Genomic DNA, 18,221 nt, shown 5'->3' on the forward strand with positions numbered 1-18,221 from the left:
GAATACACACCCTGTACAGACAAATTTAAGAGTTCCTGTGTATATGGAACTGACATGCATATGTAAGTTTGCATATTTGCAGATATTTCTCACCTACAGATATGTAGACAAACACCTTTTTCTAAGCAGAAAACCATCTGCACATGTCTCACTAATCTCTCTGTGCCCATAGTCAAAAAAAAAAAAACAACTGTTCAAATAATTTTATCTTTAAAATCTGTCATTAGGTCAAATTGAAAGAAGAAAGTGGCCAATATGTCAAAAAGAAAAAAACTCACATAATATTTTCATTGGCCTTTTCATTGTTTTTGGAGAGCTCCTGAATAACACACTATGTAAGAGACAGCTACCAATGGTATTCTATTTCTCTGAAATTAAAAACCAATTTCAAGGGTAGCAACAACTCTGTCCAGCAAAATAATTTACCATCATGAGTTGTTTCTCTTTTTAGACTTTGTTTTCCTTGAGCAATGAGTAAGCACTGATTTTAATTTCTCAAGCATTAAGAAAATTCTTCATCTCAAAGCCTACATTCACCCTGCCTGGGAAAGAACACATACTTTTTTCCAAAGCAACATCATTATTGATTGCACTGTAACAACCAACAACTGCATTACACCTCACATCTCTCTGGGTTCTGGCCACTCACCCCTTCTACCACTGATTCCTTGGACAAAACCAATGACAACAAAGGAAAGCAAAGCCTGCAGATTCTAAACCAAGTGGTGACTTGTACCAAAACATAAACGAAACCACCCCAAAACCCAAAGAGCTATTTGTGAAGTTTCTGCTTGTACTGTTTCTTGGGATATTCTAAAAGGACTGGAACCCTCAGCAGTCAACAGCCACATTTAGCTTTCTATGTCACCCTCCTGTGAGTCGTGTTGCATTTTTCCCCCACGATGCAAGTAGCCATAAATAGATGTGGGAATCCAAAAATATGAAATTAGTTTTGTGGGATTTGTTTTTCTTTACTTAAAAAGGGATTATGGTTGAAAGAAAGAAAGAAAAAGTCACATCATACAGTACAATATATTTAATTACATTTAGAATTCTCTAGGGAAAAGAAAGATCTGAGCAAATTCACCATCTGAAACAAAACCCAGAGTTTTACAGCGCACCAAAATAAAAACACACAGAAATACAGAACTTTCCCAAAGTCAAAGCACAGGATGTATGTTTACTTTATGCAGCAGCAATCATTGTACACAACAGACATTACTGCCATTCTGATTAGTAGATATCACAGCAGTCCAGATCCCAGCTACAAAGTACTATGGGGAACAAAAATACATGAGAAGTTTCTTCTCCTACATGTCTATAAACATAAAAATGGCTCTACCTAAGCTACACCACAGCAGGTCCCTTGTTGCCCTGCCCTGGCCCATTTGTGATGGTAAAAACTATCTTTTGCAATCACATCTAGATAACCACTGCTAATGACTCACAGAAGCACATTAGTAAAGTGGGATTTATGCCATCTTTTTTTTCAGTCAAGACTAATTTAAATGATTTGGCAGTACTGCAAACACAATTCAGCATCTCTGGCACTGTTTAGAAAACTGTGATCACAGCTTCACATGTATTAAGACAGGTGGTCATCTGCAAAATTTCATGCTGATGCATCCAAAGAACAAATATCCAGCCAGCCATTTGAACTATGGGTAAAAAGGATGGGTGGGAAAAGAAGATAAGATCCAACAGGGTATGATTAAGCAACTACCCTGTTTCTGAGAGGATAAAATTCCAGCATTAAAAATAGACACAGTGTAATGCCATCTCAAGTGTTGCCTTTTACATTAACAACAAATTAAAAACTAAGACTTCAACAAAAATATAGAAGACAACTGGTTTTGATACAAAAATATCTTCTTACAATTATAATTATTATATGAAAATAATCATTTAATTATGTTATCAAACTGCAACAGTGTTTCTCCCCCACCCTCCTCTCTCCTTTTAACTTTGCCTGAAATCAGTTCTCCAATGACAGCAGCAAATCCACTTTGCTTCGGGCATTCTTCTGGCACCAAGAAATGGAAGCAGGGTATCAAGTTAATTAGGAGCATGATATTAAAAGCTGTGTTATCAGCAAATGGAAGGTGCAGACAGCAGCAGATTTTCTGTGACTCTTTATGGGAGAACTTGTCTCCACTTCCATCTGAAAGTCAACATCCAGTGCTCTGAATATGGAAATTCAGTTAAAGCCTGCAGGTCAAACAGCAAGAGATTTCAGATTCAACCAGTTATAAGAGAGAAGTTCCATCTCCAACAGGTAGACTACTGCTGCTACATGGGGCTATACCTTCATTTGTAAGATTTTCACATAGTTGTTAGCAAATCCTTTCCAGAGGAACAATAGGCCAGTCAGCCTGACAGTGCAAACAAATGACAGCATCTTATTTCCAAAGCCTTCCAATGTGTTCCATGTCCATCTCATCACCCACCATCATGCTTTCTAGTAAAAATCATCTTCATGGGGACATCACAGATCTCCCACTCCAGTTTAATGCCCCTCCTGTTCAGAAAGGAGACTGCTTCGCTACTACTCATCTTACCACAGTTACTCATTATGTCTGTCATTTCAAGGATTTCCACACTGATCATTACTGCCAGGAACACCCCTCTTGAGCCTAAACTCTGCCTTCATTTCCACCCCTGCTAGCACCCAATGCTGAGTGTTGCAGAGGAATTCAGTATCTGATAAATGCAAAGTCATACACACTCATCAGTACCAAAATATCACTTGCAAGCATGAATACCACAGGAGGTCTCTGGGAAGGGACTTTTTTTAGCAATTCAACCACACAGACACAGAGTAACAGGTCTAAACAGCATATGGTAGAGTTTCTTTGTGTAAAAATCAGATAGAAAAGAGCAGGATGTGCCTGAAAGGTAACATGGAAAATGGCTTTAGCTGGGCTGCCAGAAAAAGACAAGAGTTATCAACTGTGCTGGTATTTTGGTAAATATAAGCACATTCTATATACACATAGAGGTGCAGTTCCTTTTTCTCCCAGAAAACTTCACTTAATCTTATTGAAGAATATTCAAATGAATTCCCAATAACATGTAAAACAACCCAACAAAACTATTCAATGTAGGAAGGAAACATGTAGCTTTATCTTCATTTCCAACCTATCCACCCATTACCTTATTCACAGTGCCTGCTCTCAGCTGTGTTCAATACATCTTTTAGGAGAAAACCAGGTCTACACCCTGGTTTTCCATCCACAGATTATTTCCAGCCACACCCAACACAACAGGAGAGCACAAATATATCCTGCACCATTCTATCATTCCTCCACTCTTGTCAGCAAGCAATAATTTCAGATAAATGCAAGACTCTATTAGAAAGTACCTCCACTAAACAAAGCAAGCTAAAAAAAAAAAAAAGAAAGAAAAAAATAAAGCTGTTCTCTAAGTTACCCACCTGCCCACTTTATTTAATAAACACTGTTAACCAAACCCTTCCTACACCACCTTGTAAAAGGGTACAACAGCTGTTCAAAGGCAAACAGGGAGGCAGGTGATGGGATGGGGAAGGGGACTGACTTCCATTTGCCACCTTGGGAAGGCTTAGCCTTTGGGAAGGTCAGCAAGCAGCTCTTCAGAGACAGAGGCTGACTAGAACCACCTCTCATGCTGCCCAGCCCCCAGGAGGATTGAATGTTTATTTCCTGTGGGATGTTACTCAACTTTGGTTCAGCAGGAAACAAAAAAACTCTTTATATCCCATGTGCCATGGTACTCAGAGCTACCTGACAGGAAGGACTACATGCCAACATTTTAGTAATGCATCAAACTCCCAGCTTCAAGACAAACTTCCAGCCAAAAGAGTTTCACTTTGACAAACAGCCTAACAAAGCACCCTGTCAGAAGCAAAAAGCTGCTCATTTAGACCAAAAGAGTAGACAGTGGTATGTATTTGCAGCTGATGGAAGCAGCAAAGATGAGATCCAGAATTTGATGTCAATGTCTCATTGAAGACATAGTCAACTATCAACCATAGCTTTATTTTTTAGTCATCTTTCTTCCTCTCTGGAAATTAATTACATTTGCATACTTCCTTCTACCCACAGGATAGACATTAAAGAAGTTTTCATATTAGTAATCACTGTCACTAAAACCAAAGTAGCTGAGAATATTTTTGGATAACCATGTAAACTGAAATATTATTTTTATATGCATCAGCTAAAATTAATGGTTTTCTTTGATTTAGGTATCTATAGTAGTCAGCATGGGAACCTCATGCTTCACTTCTAAGTTTTCTTTCTTCCTTTCATGCTTTAGTGTGCTGGTTTTGAAAGTAGAACAAATTCTTATAATTTAAAAATTCTACACAGCCTCTGTACTGGACCTTCTAATTTGCACAGTACCTTGAAGTACTGAAATAAAGCATTATTTCAGTATTTTTAAAATTTATTGTGCAGAGAGCTGCTTCTCCTTTCATTTTCCTTCTGAGAAATGCAATTCTCCCAACTTCTAAACTTTTGCGTACTTTCACTTTCGGACTGCTAATTCTGTTAATTCCTAGTACCAAAATTCTCTCATAGTTCCCCTTCCTTTATTTTTCTTTTTTTATTCTATTTTAGAGGGTTGTTTTGGTGATTTTTTTTTTGCTTTTTCAAGTCTTCCTTCTTGCAGCTCTTCATGTTCTCTTGATCTTCAATCACAATACTAGAGTGTCTTCCATTATGTCCTTCCCAGCAATATCATCAAAATGACAAATTATATTTTCCCTATATTATCCATAAACTAACATCAAGGTCTTTTAAAGTCTGTGAGCCTAGAACTCATATATAATCCTGCCAAACTGTCACAGGCAGACCATGCCTCTCAACTTGTGCTCTCCAAGTACCCTTTCTGTTCAGGCATATATCTCTTGCCACCTTCACAGCTTCCCTGTTTCAACTGATCCAAATTCTTGTCTAATCCCAATGTGGAATCATAACTGTAGCAATGACAAAAAAGGGGTCACTGAAAAAAAAAAAAATCCCATTTTCCTTCTACTTATAGAAGTGACACTTTTCCCTTCTACTTACAGAAGTAACACTTTTATTTTCTTTTTTTTTTCCCAAGCTCTTGCAACATTTTAGGCAAACTGAAGCTCTCCTCCTTCCAGAACCACATAACATTACCCTTCCTAGATGAATGTATCAAGGGCTCTCTAACCAAAATGCTAAACAATAAACAAACAAACAAACAAAAAAGGGAAAGAAAATAGATGGATTTTTAGCACTTCTTGGTTCCTCCAATCCTCAGATCTCACAGTTTAAATTATACCAGCTGTTCACAAGCTCTGATTTATAAATCTCAGCAGCAGGTCTCAGACGGAAAGTATCAGACCAAGGGGAGCACGGGACTGCCACAACATTGCTCCCTCCACGTAATTTTCCTTGGCACCACCCATGTGCTGGGAACCTTAGCCTCAGCAAAAGGCTGCATTTACTGCTCCATTTGGGGTTAGGGTTACCCTTAGGGTTATGGCTGAGAAAATCACAAAGCCTGCAGCTCTAGGAACAGTGGAATTACAAAAGGCATGCTAAGTGGAGCTCTCAATTAAAAATAGTAAAATAGCATGCTGTTTGTCACCTGAAATTCTGCTGTTCCTGAAACTCCTCTTGGCTGACTGTATTTTGCTGTGTTTTCTTTTTATATAATATACAGTCTTTTGGTCATAAAAGATTGCTTGCTTCCAGCTTGAAAGCCTCTTGGGAACACAAAACTCTAACCTGCCATTCACATATTAAGTACAGAACATTTCAAAACACCATGACACAGCTATAACAAATTGAGAACTTGAGATAGAATCAACAAGGCTTTTTTCCATATCTATCTCTAGATCAAGTGAAGCTCTAAGTCCATAGCTCCTGCTGGATGTCTGTGTCTCTAGCACTGCTACCACAGCCACTAGTATTTCTAGCAGAAATACAGTTCTTACTGATACTTTTTGGAAAGGGTAATTTCACTAAAATATACACTTAGGTCAAACTAACAGGAACGTGTATTCTTGGGTAATCTGTTCTTGCCAAAAGAAACATATTGTAGAAAAGATTCAATCAGAGCATATGTAGTTTCCTCAAGTCCTAAAAACTTTGTAAGATGAAGTGTATCTATTACTAGAAATGAAACACTCTGAGTAATGCTGATAACTTAGATAGCAGCAGCCATACATTTTGGGTTAATGCTCAACAAATGTTTCCTCACGGTTGTTTGAGAAAAGGTACATTACTTGGGAAGAGAAAGGGTTTTGCTAGACATCAAAGCAAAGGTGCACTTCAACATTTCCACTATTCTTACCTAAAGGGGAAGAGAAGGAAAATGTCTGTTTACAGTGAAAGCAGTTCCTCCTTAACACAAGATTTCCCCTATTTTTCTAATGGCCAAGTCACTTAAATGGCATCACTAGTCTCACACTATTTTAAAAACCTCTTATATGCAATTGCATGACAAACATTATACTGCCATGCCACTGAACAACAGCTGGGATACACAGGCTCCCATGAAGTGAATGAACAGTATGTAAAGCACTTTCTAATTGTTCAGCACAAGAGGAGCAATCAGAAGGTGGGACCAGTAGCATCTGAGCCTGTAACTACGCCTGCTCAACACCACTTCTTAAATGACTATTCTTTTCACTTGCTTACATTTTTCCAAAGTGTGTGCCCAGAAATTTTTCATGCTGAGTGTTTGTCTCAGACTGATTTTTAAAGAACAATCATCAGTTTCATCCCAAACAGTTCAGTTGGTACCAAGAGTAAGGTCTAAAGAAAAAACATTTTGCATAATATGAAAAGAAACCAAAAACAACCAACTGTAAGTATTTCCTTTCTATTGTAATCCTTTAAAAAGTCACAGTAAACACAGATGCAGTAGAGGTTAATTCACAACTAAAATCTCCGAAAATGCCAAAATAATTAGCACTCTTGATTTCCACAGGTATCATAGCTGCACATGCACTGTCTTACAGGCACCCCAAGAGGTTCAGAAGACAGTGCCTTATAATAACCATTGAACATTTGGCTAAATATTGAACTTGGCCAACAGAACCTGTATTTCTACAACAAGCCTTCAGGGATAAGAAAGAAATATCAAATTCAAAAACACAGGTAAAAATGGCCAAACCAAAGGAGCAGAAAAAGTAACTGAAGAGCAATACTGGCAAGTTGTCAGAAGACCAGGACTGATGTTTGGAGCTAGAAATAAAGTCAGAAACATCTTGGCTGAGAGGAATCTTTGCAGTAAAGAGCTGGGAAATTGCCAAAAATGAGCAGACCAAAGAGATGGGATAAGTAGCATAAGGAGAATAACCAAAGGAAGCAGTCTAAACTAGTGCAAGGAGGCTGGGAACCATCTCAGAATGGGAGAGATACTGGACACAGATTTCCAGGGACAACCAGCAGAAAGAATAAAGTACCAACTAGCTTGGGTGTCCAACTCAAGACTCCCATGATTCAACATTGCAACTATGCAGCCTTTTACATAATATATGCAGTAATATATGGGAGGGGTTAGATGTTCTATGAAACTGAAACCAGATCTTAAATCAGGCACACAAAATCTGAGAAATATTGTACTAACCAATGGCAAAAGGAAAATTTTCAGACTTGCCTTGCACCACACAGAAACTCTGAGGAGTGGTAGGGTTGTGTCACAGGCCTCTGAAAGGACGCAGCTCTCAATTAAAAAAACAATTTTGTTCTCCTCTTCCTTTAATCTCTTGCTTTGAAGGCTGTACAACTTCCAACTTCTGCAACAAATAAAGCTGTTACACTCACTGATAGTCACAGTGAGTTTATCCCCATCAGAACAGTTCATCCCCAGATTAGACCCCTCCTGTGCACTAAACACAACAAGAGAAAAGTAGATCATCTAACTGAAGATTTAGCATCATTGGAATCCACAAGGCTAAACTGTGGCTACCTAGATTGCTCTTTTAAGACAGCTCTTTTGACAGCAGTGTGGGTCATTTGCAGTTTTAAATGCTCTATTCATGCCTCTGAACTGTCACGTTTATATGGAACAGCATTGCTTTCCATTATGGCAGGGAACCAGTTCCAAACACCTCTCCCAGTCTCAGGAATAATGATGGGTGGTCCACCCACACTTTGGGAGTAGTAGTTATGATCACTGCAAAACCTTGAGGACTGTGTTCATCCATGTTCATAGAAATATGTGACTGGACAACAAAGCAAGTTTGTGAGCCCACAGGGAGTTAAGTGTCACAGGCCAAAGGCTTCTAGCTGTGACACCATCTTTTAAACATACATATATAAAAAATATTTATAAGGCTTTTCTACTGAAATTAGCATCTACTGGTACCATATAAATTGTTGCTGTAACTGTCTGTGTGATACCGTACAATTCTGAACTTTAAAAAGTGACCCATAAAAGCTGTAAGCCATGAGATAATTCTCTTGTGCAGATAATGTCTATTCTCAAAAATGGAAATGCTGAGAAATGCTCTACAGACTTCTGGACTTGGACAGGAAGACTTATGCCAGATTTTACATTTTACGTGTAGCATCTTCTACAAAACAACATGTGAGACCTTTTTAAAAAAAAATTATGCAATGTACAGTAAGTTTTGATATTTACAAAACTGTTATCAGAATGAACAGTGTACTAGCACTGAGCACCTTCTGGTAAAAAATATAACAGAAAAATGTCACTAAGAGCTCGGCAAGTAGCTCTGGTGACTGAACATATTACCACACTGCTGTTCAAGTTTACAGCCTCCCAAGCAAAGTCAATGGACCAGATCCAGTGAACACTCTTCAGAAATGTCAAGCCAACATTTTAAATCAAGCCACTGAACTTTGCACTGAAGTTGCTGAAGCATAGGGACACATTTCGTTCCACCTGCCCTGCTGTGGGAGGCAGTAGTTTCCAGCCTAATGAAGGTAAAAAGTAGCTACATGATTGAAAGAATTGTTACTTGCAAGAGAAAATGTAGGTGGGTAAGGGGGAAAATTAAAAAAAAAATTAAATCTTTAGACATTTTTAGAGATCAATAGTTACTCTATTTATCACAACACAAACACCATCCCCACTCCCAGGTTGGTTTTTGAAAGAGCACTGAGAAAAATTAGAGGCTTAGCAAACTATGAAAAATTATTCTCTTAACACTGGTCATCACAGAGAAAATGTAGAGAAAGAGCTGGAAAAAGAACAGAAGAGACTCCAAGCAGGCCAAGTATTTTTAAAATACCTGATACAAAGTCCTTTCATTCTGAAGTCTTATTGTAACTCTTAAAGACTGGACAATCATTTAAAAATTCTTCTTAAGTTTGAATCCAAGCTTCAGACTGCCAAGGGTTAGGACTTGAACCAAACACAAACAGGAATTATAGAAAGATCCAATGGCTAACCTTAGCAGTAAACCCAGCACTGCATTGCAATACAAATAGATTTAACAACAGAGAATGAGTGGAAGAACAAATTCTCATCAAATCTCTGTGTGTTCACTCCTAGCTGTAATTTCCACATTAGAGACTTGTTTTACTCATGGCAAGGAGAAAATCCAGGTATCAAATTCCTTCTAATCACATTTCATTTTGCTGGAAGGAACTTAGAGAAAACTCAGTGATACAACAGAGTAGAGCCAGGTAAAACAGTTTTTCAAGCACAGAGTTCAATCTGGGCTTCTTAGGCCTTGCATAAAAGGTGGGAACTGAGCATGTGCAGAGGCATTCACAGGAACTGGTTATAGTTGCAGGATTCTGCACGGTTTGCAACACTGCAGTAAGGGTACCTTAACAATAAACTGTCCCAAGGAATTGAAGTGTGCTGTTTCCAAAGATTTGCAACATCTGTACATACATGCTTCCTATAATTAGTCATACAGTAGGAAGAATAATTATTCTTCTAAAAGTTTAGATGCATGGTAACAGATATTATTTTGTTAAGGAAGATTAAAATACCCGTGCTTGTGAGAGCTGATGGCCCCAACAGCTCTAAAACATCTTACCTAGCAATGGGAGTTAGCAGCACACAAACCTTGTAGCAGGCCTCTGTCTGCAGGTTCTCACTCAGAGTGACATAGCCCCACTTGCTTCCCATATGCTCAGATTCAGGATGCATTTGCCAGGGAAGCCCAGCCATAAAGCCCAGCCCCTGCTGTTGCATCCCCCCCAAGCACACCCCAGCTAGAGCTACAGGTTTGGGATACGTCCAGATTTTTTTCAGAAATTACAGCTCCAAAGTGCTCCACTGGAAAATGCTACAAAACCTTGGTGAGAAACATACTGGATGAATTTTTCCTATCTCTATCTGTCCTCCTTCCTGTACTGTCTTATCCTCTACACTCATTTCCCTTCACATCCCTCCTCTATATCCCCACTCCTTTTCTCCTATGCTATTCCCTTTCACCTCACTTGGTTACCTCCTTCACAAGGAGGTAATCTGCTCTGTCTGCAGCAAACTGGAAGAACACAGCTGTATTTAGAGAGAAGCAACTCACACACAACAGGCTTCTCTGTCAGCACACCACAGCAGCAGATGCACAAACAAGATGCAGGCATTTGTGAGATATACAAGAACATTGAAGGGCACAAGTGGGCCAGGTCTAAATGTAACAGCTCAAGAATGTCAATGCTTTTTTGAAAATATCCTGCTGGTTTCATACAAGGTCTTAGCAGTATCTCACTGCTGTACGTAATGAGTACTTTCAGTGAATACTGACACACATTTACAAACCTCTGTTGCAGAGAAATCTTTGGTCACATTCTACAAGCTGGACAGAAAGTCTTCCTCACCTGAGGTCAAGATCCCAACTTGCCTGGAAATTTGGGGGAAAACTACGTTACTCTCTCATATATCATCAAGATGGTTTTAGCTAAGTTAGGATGTACCTTGGTACTTCAATTTTCCAGTTCACTATTTATTGCATATTTGGTTAAATCATCATAAATTCAAGAATTTCACACTCAGTGGAAGTCCAGAAACAGCCCTCTTGGTGAGTGAATATACTTCACTGCAAGCTTCAAATACTGTTTTCAGGAAACGCTAATATATTTCTGTAGTACTGGCACCTGCCTTTCCTCTGTGAGAGACCAAAGTGGCTGGATTGATGTGCTGACAGAAGCACAATGTCCACCTGTGTTGGCTCAGGCAATGTCATTAACTTCATGGTACAGAGAAAAGAGAGCAGTAATTGCCAGGAAAGCCTGGAGTGTTTGCCTTATCTCCTGGATACCTCCCTTACCGTGTACAACACAAACCACAAAGACTATGACCCTACCACTCCCCTGTGCAGTCAAGACATGCCCTCCTCTCAGTCATGCCCTGAATTGACAATGTTCCTGTCATTTTCTGTACTTCAATTGATTTGCTCCTCATTGTCGACCTGCTTTGTCTTGATTGTGACATGGTTTTGCCTCACGTGCCACCAGCCTGTGGTGACACTTCCCACAGCAAGCAAAGCACTGCGGAGAACAGAACACGGGAAGCAAAGGAAGGAAGGCAGCAGTAGCAGGAGGTGCCTGTGAAGCAGAAAAGGGAAATGCCACCTTCTATCTGAGAGCCAGAAGAATCAACTTCATCTGTAGAAAAGAGCTTGCTGTATTAGATAAAGCAGCAATAGGTGTGATTTAAATACTTTTGAGTCTATGCCTATCTGCCTGACAGATGTGCATGAAGTAGATACACCCTAAAGCTTTCTTCTTCCAAGGTCAACAACATTTTTCAGCAATGTTTCTGCAAAGGATGTCTGTTTGAGATTTAGGTAGATAATCCAACAATGGAGAGGAAATTCAGTTTATCAGACAAGAAACAGGAAGGGAAGTAGCAAGCAGAAGCAAAGAACGTGTAAGACAGAGCTCTGAGCTGTGCTGCCTGTATTATTTGATCTCCCATCTCTCTTCAAATACAACAGGTAGAGGTTTCAAATATTATGTCCGAGTCAGGCAAATGCTCTTCATATCCAGTCAAGAAATGGGGATTTTTCCAACAGAGATATCTACAAAGGGGGTCCTAAACATATCATATTCTAACAGTGCATCTTACACACTAGCAATTGGGCAATTAAAATTTGCTGTAGTGAGCACAGCCCAAAAGCCTGAATTAAATCTTAACAAGGAAACAAGAACCGAAAGGGGATCCTTGGCCTTCTCATTTTCTTTCCTAATTCTAGTAAAATAATACATAGACTAAGGAACCAGAACATACAGGAAACAAAGCAGTCATTTCTCCTAGCAGTCAGGTCACAGAGAGAACCTCCATTTAATACAGCATCGGTACAATCAGACTGGACTTGAACAGATCTAAGAGATGATTAATGACATCCAACCCTCAATATATCTGAGACCTTAAGACTGAAAATTCTGCTACCTGAGAAGGGGTACAGCCTTCAGTCTCAACTGACAGCAAATTAGACAGATGTAAAATAAGCAAGCTTCTGCAGAGGTGTTATCACTGTCTTCAGTAAGGGAGCCCAACACCCTCTGAAGATCACATGGTTCTTTTGCCACACTTTGGCAGGGTTCTTTGTTTCTCCATGGCTCCCTGCAAGCTACCACCCACTACAGATTAAGTTAAAATTAGCTCATTAAAAATAAATTAAATCAGAAGCAAATGTATCTAGCAAAATATATACAGCCTGGATACAGATACTTGAAAACAGCACTGAAATCATGATTTGCTATCAGCTTAGTACTGCAGCAGGGAACAGTGAGTAAAAGAGGTCACATCTACCTCAAAGTTTGAAAGTGCCAGAACTTCTAAATTTAAGAACACTGAATGTCAAGTTCCTGCCAAAAATACATATGCACCCCCCGCCATTTGCTCCCACCTAACATTTGCATAAGAGAGTCAGAGATACTTGTGAAAAAATTGGCAAGATACTGCATTCTCTGAGTTCCTAGAAGCAAGGTGGTCCACTGAATTAAGATCTTCAGAAGCAGGAAGAAAAACTTAATAAGCTTTTAATTAAGAGCTTTTGTGAAAAGCATTAGCAAACAGTAGTTCTGCAGTGAGAAACTGCAAAGTAATCTTGTTTTCATCACAACAGGGTTTTCTAGAATTTGAGGGCAGAGACAAAGATGAGTCTCTGCCTCTGTTGCTTAAGAAGTAACCCAGCAAGACCCTCCCAGCTGGGTCTCTACTGCCAGCCTGGAAAGCTGAACAGCAGAGGCTTCTGCAGAAGGATGGTACCGGCCTGCGGAGGGAGGGCTTCTGTCAACACCGTGCTGGACCACGCAGGCAAAATCCCCTCTAGTGTCTCTGCAGTCCAAACTGGGCTCTGATCAGCATATATTGACTTTACTCATGGTATGGGGGGAATGTATGCCACTGGGCTAAAGCTTCAAGTTCATTCTTAGCGCTGCTCCGCGAAACCCACATAAGACGGATGATGGTGCATCAGTACTGCAAAGGCATTTCTACCATATTTCACAACCATATTCCAGCTCAATAAATAGGCAAAAATCTGAAATATGCACCAAACTAAACACACAATCTGCTTCCTTTTAAGGCTTCTCAACATGGAAAAGGAATCGTGAAGCCCGGCCTGTAATAAATTAGGGGAGGTTAAACATCATCCCTGTGTTCGCTGTCTCGCTCCCGCGTCCCCCCGGAGGCGGCGGCTGTTTACGCGCTGTCCCTTCCACACACGCTGTTTCCGCGCACCGCCGCAGCCCGGCACGGCTCGGGACGAGCCACAGCGAGGGCCGAGCGCGCACGGACAGAGCCGGCAGCGCTGCCCGTGACAGCGCCGGCGACTGAACCGTGCGGGCAGGGCCTCCCCAAGATGGGGGCTCGGCCATGCCTGCCCGGCGCGGGGCCGCCTCCCGCCGCAGCTGCGCGACCCCGCCGCGCTCGGCGCTCGGCGCTCGCCCCGCGCCTTCTCCCGCTGCCCCCCGCTCCGCGGCCGGCGCCCCTCGCTCACCTCCGCAGCCGCGGCTCGCCGGGCACCGCCCCGCGGCAGCCACCGGCCCCGCGCCCCCAGCGGCTCCGGCGCCCGCCCGCTCTGACGGCGCCGGGAGCGGCGGCCCCGCCCCGGCCCTGGCCCGGCCCCCTGCGGCCTCAGCCGGGCCGGCATCGCCCGCCCGTCCCTCCTGGAACGGCAGCGCTTCGGGCTGCCGCGCCGGCTCCGGAGGATCCAAAAATATAGAAACTAGAATTGTCTTGTATCTTCATCTGCAGTTAAGCACAGAGACAGAAGAAATTCTTCCTAATGTCCAAACTAAATTTCCCCATGCCCAGCTTATCACTATGTCCTTTTGTCCTGTCGCTGGTTGCCTGAGGGTAGGGGCGAACTCCCACCCAGCTACAGCCTCTTTTCGGGTGGCTGTAGAGAGCACTGAGGTCACCCCCGAGTTCCCTTTTCTCCAGGCTAAACAGCCCCAGCTCCCTCAGTTGCTCCTCACAGGACTTGTGCTCCACACCCTTCACCAGCTCCATTGCCCTTCTCTGGATGTGCTCCAGCACCTCATTGCTTTTCTTGAATTGAGGGGCCCAAAACTGGACATAGTACTCATGGTGTGACCTCACCTGTGTGGAGTACAAGGGAAGAATTACTTCCCTAGTCTTGCTGCTCACACTGGTACATTTTAGCATGTTTCCACCATCCATCCATCCATCCATCCATCCATCCATCCATCCATCCATCCATCCATCCATCCATCCATCCATCCATCCATCCATCCATCCCTCCCTCATTCTCCACAACTGAAGTTGTTTGATAGCTGTCTCACTCACATGCATGTGATGAAATTGCTGTGTAGTCTGAGGCTGGGTTCCATTTCTTAACCAATTTCTGTATCCCACTATTATCAATGAGGGATTTATAGTGCTCAGGCAACATTAAGAGTCATTTGAAAGAATGTAGGAAGTGGTCAAAGTCCAGCTCTGGCTCATTCTGTTATTTTTACATGGTGCACAAAAGCCATGTGCTTTTGTGTAACACAGGTTACTAACAAGTTACCTTGTGGGAACTCCCAGGAGGGAGGTTAGGGGGAAAGACTCTGAAGTGGGGAACCAGTGAGCCATAGACACACTTGTCTGGATGCCTCCAGCCAACTGGGCATGACCTGCAGAGGACTGCTGCCAAGAACCAGCTGAGTCAGTCCCAACACTGCTCTAGAGTAAGAATTTTAATTTGCCTGTTGCAGTTCCCTCATGCTGGAAGCTGCCAGCTGAAGTCCCCAGTATAATCTAAGCTGGGATAGAGAAGCCAGGAGAGGCAGATTGAATTTTTCATTTTTCTTTCTGCATGTCATTGGTGAAATGCCATGAAGGACTCTCTGCTTCAAAATCACACAGAATTTATAGAGAGGAGGTGTTTTTAATGCATAGTCAAACATGCATAATTTTTTACATTTACCCTTGCCCATCATTTAGCACAAAGCTAATGAACCCTGCCACATTTTTTAGCAAAGAGACAGAAAATAAGAGTTCTTCTGCATACCATGCAAACTTAAAGCCATCCTTGCATAAAAATATTTAATATACTTGGTGAAAACAAGCTGGAAAGCAAGTAGATCTTGTCACTAGCACCTTTCAAATTAAATACAGATCCTGACCAAAAAAAAAAAAAAAAAAAAATCAAGAGTTTATTTACAGCTGATGACATTTTTAATCATCATCAACCAAAGTACTACCTTGGTAAACAGCAGACTTGGACAGCTCCCCACCAAGGACTCTGGAAGAACAAGGTTTACTATTGATATTCATTTAGTATTTGATTTTGTTCATTTGATAATATTGATATTTAGTGTTAGGGAATCAAAACAGCACTAAAACCCAAGGGACCAGAAGGGCCTCACATTGCACCAGTGTTGGAGAATGTGGAAAATCACCATGTTATTTGTGGGCAGAGCAGTCTGAATTACCCAGGGCAAAATACAAGAAAATCCAGCAAGGTAGGAATGGATATGCTTGAGAGGTTTTCCATTTACCTAATTTTTTGTTAGATTATGTTTTCCTAATCTATATGTAACGAAACCTTACAAATAGAGGGGAGTTGTATTTCAGTAGAGTACTTAGAGAGCTGCTCTGGGACCATTACCAGCTTTAAAATTATTTCACATTTTCTTCAAAGGTGTGTACATACATATAAACTCACTGCCAATTGTATTTGTGGACAACCCAACATCTGACAGTGGTGAACAAAATAATTGGGCCATCACATAGAAGTTCTGGAACAGATGATAAAGCATGCTGTTCAAAACTTCTATTATTCTTCAATGGCCACATGTCAGGTTATAAATCCAGGAAAAGAACAAAAAGCTACACCCTGGAAAAACAAGCCATACACTGGGAAAACATCAGAGTGAAAAACTACTGACTCTGAAAAAGGCATCAGGGTCAAAAGGGACAGGGAATTGAACACAAGATCTCAACACAGTCTGTTAAGTGACAAAATGTGACACTCATCTTGGAAGCACAATCAATAGTGTAAAAAGAAAGCAGGGGTTTTACCTGTACGGAGATCAATGAAAAAATCAGTAATAGAGGTTTATCTCCTTCCTAAAAGAAGATTGCAAATTTCCCCCCTGTGATGGGACTAAGGAAGACAGGTATAACACAAGTCACAAGTTTGGGAAGCCAATCCATGCATTTCATTGCATCTTTTTCTTTTTGATTTTTTAACTTTCAAATGCATTACAGCAGGAAAGCATAAGATACTACTAAACTCTTTGAAGAGCCATCCTTTCTTCTTCTCCCAGAAGTAAAAACTGAAGTAAAATTCTAATCATAAGACAGACATGCTCTTTCTACAGAGGGATTACTGGCTATTGAAATATTCTATCAAGAGAAAACATAATCAGATTTTATGCCATTTTCAAGAGCTGATGCCTTTCTCTGGCATAAAAAGCTTCACGGAAAGTCAGACTAGATGAAAGGTGCCTTTCCTTAACTACTAATATAAAACAGGAAGGGACCTGAATGTCCAGTCTCAGCTGATAAAGGGTTATATGGAGTTTTTGCCCACAAATTGAGCAATACAAATTTTTACATATCCAATAATCAATCCCCTCAATGCACTATTTACTCTCATCTTCCTCAGCATGCCAACAATCCAACAACTTGTAACATTTCTTCCCATTTGGAGTTCCAGAAATCATCCTGCTATGAACCTTAGTGAGGTACAGCTGCTACAGAACCAAAAGCTTGAGAAAACAGCTAATAAATACTAGACCTTTGTGACCTCAGAAAGACTTCAAAACTTTCCTCACCAAAAAAGCCTCAAAAGTTCCTGTCACATCACAAATTGACTACGAAATGTTCATATTCCTCTTCCTTGCAGTGGTAATGAAAGATAACACAATACAATTTTACAGTAGCACAATTTATCATTAGAACTTATGAATTATGAGCCAATTTCTGCTTTGCTATTTTTCCATGGCTCCTTTTAAAGCAATAGTAGCAATATTGTAGATTTTTAAAATCCTGTTCTAGGTCACAGAGATTTACTTGTATCATTTCCTCTGTTACTAAAAAATCTTTAGGGAAATTATTCCATTCTATTTCACTGCAGCCCATTAGTACCTACAGGCTAGCCAAAAAAGAATATTGCATATGAAAGCTTCCATAAGGACACACCAATCTCAGCTTGATACAAAAATATATTTCCAATGTTCAGCTACTAAAATACATCATTACTTGAAATATATCACCTTCTACTGACCTAATTAAGCAACTGTTAAAATGCTAACCTTTTTCCTTCTTCTGCTTTCAGTGTTCAAGAACATTATAAATGAACCTTCAGTAAATCCTGAAAATAAAGCATAGTCCACTTCAAGAAGCTGCTCTCTATGTTTACAGAATTTTCTCCCTACAGACTGTCAACCAAGTAATTGTGAAGTGTGCAACTTACAGAAATAACCAGTTAATGATTTTCTGAAGATATCTGCAATAAAATCATGCCAGAGACAGAAAATTCAGCAGGCAGATTTGGAAAAAGAAAAATGAGAAAAGATCTTGAGGTTTCTAGCTATTATTCTGTCAACTACAACTTATGACTGGAATTAAGCTGTTGTGCTCTTCAGCTTTAGACAAGAAACATATTTACAATAAATACACATATTCTAAATGACCACATATCAAGGCAGCATAAAATTCATCATGTTAACAAAGCTGCTACAATTCTGTATTTGTAAATTTTCTAACCACAGGCTTGAACAACAGATATTGCATACGACCTACATTCTGTGGCTGCATTTTTAGATAATGACTTCATTTAATGCTGCTCTTATGAGTAGAAGGTGTCAATCTAG

The 18,221-nt window shown here is 40.5% G+C and overlaps 1 protein-coding gene across 4 annotated transcripts in view; it reads right to left on the reverse strand.

The window, feature by feature from the left end:
• Positions 1-13,977, reverse strand: part of INPP4A (inositol polyphosphate-4-phosphatase type I A) — a 111,506-nt gene extending 97,529 nt beyond the window's left edge. For 2 of the 4 annotated variants that reach the window (XM_066545213.1, XM_066545210.1), the window contains exons 1-2: positions 13,889-13,958; positions 7,615-7,753 (exon numbers count right to left, since the gene is read on the reverse strand). The gene's annotated coding sequence lies outside the window, so the exon portion shown is untranslated. Of the gene's footprint in view, positions 1-7,614; positions 7,754-13,888 lie in introns of all 4 variants that reach the window. The other 2 variants (XM_066545214.1, XM_066545211.1) reach the window with 1 other exon arrangement.
• Positions 13,978-18,221: the final 4,244 nt, after the last annotated feature.

The sequence above is a fragment of the Molothrus aeneus genome, chromosome 2, assembly GCF_037042795.1.
Source record: "Molothrus aeneus isolate 106 chromosome 2, BPBGC_Maene_1.0, whole genome shotgun sequence".
NCBI classification, from domain to species: domain Eukaryota; kingdom Metazoa; phylum Chordata; class Aves; order Passeriformes; family Icteridae; genus Molothrus; species Molothrus aeneus.